The sequence below is a fragment of the Papio anubis genome, chromosome 20, assembly GCF_008728515.1.
Source record: "Papio anubis isolate 15944 chromosome 20, Panubis1.0, whole genome shotgun sequence".
NCBI classification, from domain to species: Eukaryota; Metazoa; Chordata; class Mammalia; order Primates; family Cercopithecidae; genus Papio; species Papio anubis.
This window is the reverse complement of record NC_044995.1, coordinates 7,760,672-7,765,719: the sequence shown is the minus strand read 5'-3', so window position 1 is coordinate 7,765,719 and position 5,048 is coordinate 7,760,672. Positions and strand designations below refer to the sequence as shown.

At 40.9% G+C, this 5,048-nt stretch overlaps 1 pseudogene; it reads right to left on the bottom strand.

The window, feature by feature from the left end:
- Window positions 1–3,116: 3,116 nt before the first annotated feature.
- On the bottom strand, window positions 3,117–3,773 carry LOC101015117 (annotated as a pseudogene).
- Window positions 3,774–5,048: the final 1,275 nt, after the last annotated feature.

Genomic DNA, 5,048 nt, shown 5'->3' with positions numbered 1-5,048 from the left:
TAATTTTGTAGTTTTAGTAGAGACAGGGTTTCACCATCTTGGCCAGGCTGATCTTGAACTGCTGACCTCATGATTCACCTGTCTCAGCCTCCCAAGGTGCTAGGATTACAGGGGTGAGCCACTGTGCCCGGCCGGATTTCTTGTATTCTTACTGTGTTGAGTGATTTTATCACAAAAGAATGTGTTCACTTTACAAATGTTTGCTGCGTCAAGTGAGAAAATCATGTCGTTTCCCCCTTTAATTCTCTGAATGTGGAGTATTACATGGATTGATATTCGTGTGTTTTACCATCTTTGCATTCCAGTAATAACTCACATGTCATGGTATACGACCTTTTAATATGCATTTGATTTTAACTTGCTAGTTTGGGGGAGGTGTTCTGAAAATTATTTTCCCCATCCATTGGGGATATTTTTCTATATTTTGTAGTAGCTTTGCCTTGCTTTGATGTCAAGGTAATGCTAGCCTAATAGCATGAGTTTGGAAGTATTCCCTCCTTTCCCTTCTTTTCAGGGTTTGTTTGTTTGTTTGGAGACCAAGTCTTGCTGTGTCACCCAGGCTGGAGTGCAATGACGCGATCTCGGCTCACTGCAATCTCCACCTCCCAGGTTCAAGCAATTCTTCTGCCTCTGCCTCTGGATTAGCTGGGACTGCAGGCACCCACCACTATGCCTGCTAATTTTTTTTGTGTTTTTAGGAGAGACGGGGTTTCACTGTGTTAGCCAGGATGGTCTCAATCTCCTGACCTCATGATCTGCCTGTCTCGGCCTCCCAAAGTGCTGGGATTACAGGTGTGAGCCACTGCGCCTGGCTTTTTGAGTATTTTTTTTTTGTTTTTTTTTTGTTTTTTTTTTTTAAGTTTAAGGACGATTAGCTTTAATTCTTCTTAAAATGTATGGTAGAGTTGGTAGAGTTCTCCACTGAAGTTACCTGGTACAGGACTTTTCTTTTGAAGAGGTTCTTGATTATTGATTCAATCTTCCTACAAGTTACAGGTCTGTATCTTTTATATTCATAGTAAGTATGTGTATGTTATGTGTTTCCAGAAATCTATCCATTTCTTCTTTATTTCCTTTGTATAGAATGAGTTGTGATTCCTTTTTGATTTTAGTTTTTTTAAGTCAATTTTTGTCAATTTTCTTGAATTTGTCAAAGTATCACCTGTTACTTTCACGACTTTAGTGCTTTCTATTCTCTATTTTACTTCTTTTCTTTTAGTCTTTATTTCCTTTTTATGTATGTTTTTGTTTAGTTTTTTCTTTTTCTACTTCGTTGAGGTATAAACTTGGGTTGTTGATTGGAAACTCTTATTCTGTTTTTATGTAGTCATTTTTAGTTATACATTTCCTTATTAGGAGTGTTTTTGTTGCATCCCATGAGGTTTGGTGTGTTGTGTCTCCTTTTTCTCCACCCTCCAAGCTGATTTACAAACTATGTCACTGTTTCTTTCTTTCTTTTTTTTTTTTTTTGAGACGGCGTCTCACCCTGTCACCCAGGCTGGACTGCACTCGCATGATCAGCTCACTGCAACTTCTGCCTCCTGGGTTCAAGTGATTCTCCTGCACAACCTCCCGAGTGGCTGGGATTACAGGCACACGCCACCATGCCCGGCTAATTTTTGTATTTTTAGTAGAGACGGGGTTTCACCATGTTGGCCACGCTGGCCTCAAACTCCTAACCTCGTGATCTGCCTGCCTTGGCCTCCCAAAGTGTTAGGATTACAGGCATGAGCCACCGCTCCTGGGCTTCACTTTTTCTTTCAATAATCCCAGTCAAAAGAGACAGAATGCAGTCTGTCATGCAAATGCCCGACAAGCCAGAACAGTGGATTTAAGTTTTACTCTTTTCTTTTGTCCCTAGAAGAAAATAATGAGAGAAGCATACTGCCCTGTGCCAGGGAGGCAATGGGACAGAGATGAACAAATTTCCACAAACTTTCCCACCCATTCAGTCCAATTTTGCATCGGTGTTCATTGAATACTGCGGCTCCCTTACTGGTTTCCAGACTTTTTTCGCAAAGATATTTTTGATGAAAAATTTTTTGTTAAGTTGGTGTCTCCATGAGGATATGAGGGCCTAGCATTTGCTAGTCTGTCAACTTGCTGGCTTTACTTTTTATGTCTTATTTATTCCACAGACTGTGTTTAGAGGTCCAGGGATTTATTTCAAATCATATAGGGATCAGCAAAAGAGACACCATTACTTTTATATAAGAAACAAGATTTACCCTCAAATTTTTATATGGCACTACTATTCATATTTAGCACATTATTGTTTTTCTTCACTAATAGGACCATGCACAGAACTAGGCAGCAATCTCTATCTGGCTTTGTTTTCAGAACACACATCTCTGGCTCATCATGGTTGCTCATGTTTGTAATCCCAGCACTTTGGGAGGCTGAGATGGGTGGATCACTTGGGGCCAGGAGTTTGAGACCAGCCTGGCCAACATGGTGAAACCCCCTCTCTACTAAAACTACAAAAATTAGCCAGGTGTGGTGGTGCACGCCTATAGTCCTAGCTGCTTGGGAGGCTGAGGCATGAGAATCGCTGGAACCTGGGGGTGGAGGTTGTGCTGAGTCGAGATCATGCCCTTTCTTTCTTTTTCTTTTTTTTCCTCCTTCAGGAGCATGTTTATTGTGTTTGAGATGATACATCAGGTGCTCTCTGAGCTACAAAGGGTAAAAGGAAATCCTCTTATTACAAACAGACAAAGGTAAAAGGTAAAACACTTTTCACAACAGCATGAACCACATACTCAGAAATAGATCTGGGTTTAATACAAATGACGTAATTCCTAGTCATCTACAGCTACTTTTATCACTTTATGCAGATAATGAATTAGGCTAAAATGCACTATAATATTTGGTAGATTTCAGGACCAGTATCCTTAGTACATCACAAAATACATTTTGATATCTCAGAGAAGCAAGACTTGCAAGTAGGCATTTTAAATATAACTAATCTACAGCTGCAAAGTTCTACTCTTGATTGCATTTACCTTTTTGGGCAGTCTCCCAGGCTCCAAAGGATAAACGCAGAGTAGAATCACTGTATCATATACACAGAAGTTCATATCGTAAAGGCTATAAAGTTTTGCAGCACAGTGAGAAGACGCCTTCTGCTCCTTCACACTGCATACAAATTATGTGAATTATGTTGTGTATCTCTTGGTCCGCTGTCTGGCTATCCTGTCGTGTTCTGTGCTGTTGGTCAAATACTGAGTGGCTATGCTTCCACCCGAGGATCTGCAGGGTTGCAATCTGTCAAAAGGGAACAAATGGACAGCAAAACCTTTGAAATAGTCAAAGCGGGACTCCAGTTGTCTTTAAGGATGTCCAGACAGATGACTCCCTGACTGTTGATGTTGCAGTGATAGATTCTGATGTGGAAAGTAACCTTTGGTGGCTTAAATGGATAATCTGATGAAAATGTGATATCCAGAAAAAACACACCACCTTCATATACAGAACCCGGTGGACCAAGTATAGTTGATCTCCATTCATAAATGTTATCTCCTTAGGCCCAGCACTGCAATTAGGAGAAGGATCAAAGGTTATTTGAGCTAGCTCCTTCTGAATTCTTTTAGCACTAGTGGGTAACTTAGCAGTGGTTTTGCTAGAGAGTTTGGTGTTTTTTCTTCTGCTGGGTGGCAGAAGGTTTTCTTTCCTCATGTTCTTCAGCCTCTGGAGCGGCTGGGTCTTGTTTGTCCACATCTGCCACTGCTGATGCTGGGGCTGTCACCATCGGACCTTTGCCTATCACTGGACATCTTGGTAAGTTATCGCTTGGAAAACTTGGCCGCCCGCCTGGCCTGTTCACACGCCACTATGGTGTGGGGGAGGGAAAGAGAAAAAAACTCTTCCTTAAGGAAATGGAGGCAGCTGTGGCGGGGGGAAAGGGGAAAGGGGGAAAAAAAGAAGCCGAGGAGGCTCTGACCGGGGAATGTGGAACACTGAAAGTCAGAGGGGGTTGTGCAGTCAGATCGCGCCCATTCTTTAAGAATTGTACTCCTTTTGTATTCTTAAACTTTAAAGATCATATTTGGGAAGTTTAAAATAAGTATTTTTGTGTAATATTTACACATTTCAATATTATTTACCATCTGTACTCAATTGGAAACCTATTGGTCATTATATTTTGTAGATATCTCTTCGAAAAGCATGATGGAATTCTCGTCAACAGAGCAAGGTAATACAGGAGAAGGTTTCTACATAGGGATGTTGGAAAGACATAAAAGTCATCACATTGGAGATTTTTGCTTCCCAGAAATTAAGAAAGATAATCATGACTTAGTTTTAGTGGAAAGAAGATGAAAGAAATGGCCACAAAACATCCATAACAAAAACCAAAACGTTTACTGATAGTACAGAGTGATATGATCGAAGGCATGCTAGAAACAAGCCTATTAAAGATCACTTGGAGTAAGCTTTCATTCGCATCTGCCTGAACTGCACGTATTTCAGACCAAAAGGAAAATTGGTAATCCAGTGGAGAAGTCTATCAACAATGCTTCCTCAGTTTCAACAGCCCAAAGAATTTCTTGTAGGCTCCAAACCCATATTTCTCATAAGTATGGGAATAATTTCCTCCATTCTTCATTATTCACACAAAAACGTAAGAGAAAAACCTTGCCAATGTAATGAATTTGGCAAAGCCTTTAATTGTAGGTCACTTTGTAAATACTTCTAATGATTAGTGTTTGGCTTACTGGACACGCCTTTGAAAAACATGAGTTTGGTCCTCCCATCATAATCTACCTAAAAGGTAGGTACAAATCAACACATTTGATAGGTTGTTGGGAACAAGCCCCCCCAAAATCTGGCCATAAACTGGCCCCAAAACTGGCCATAAACAAAATCTCTGCAGCACTGTGGCATGTTCATGATGGCCATAATGCCCCCGCTGGAAGGTTGTGGGTTTAGCGGAATGAGGGCAAGGAATACCTGACCCACCCAGGGCAGAAAACCACTTAAAGGCATTCTTAAGCCACAAACAATAGCATGAGCGATCTGTGCCTTAAGGACATGCTCCTGCTGCAGTTGAC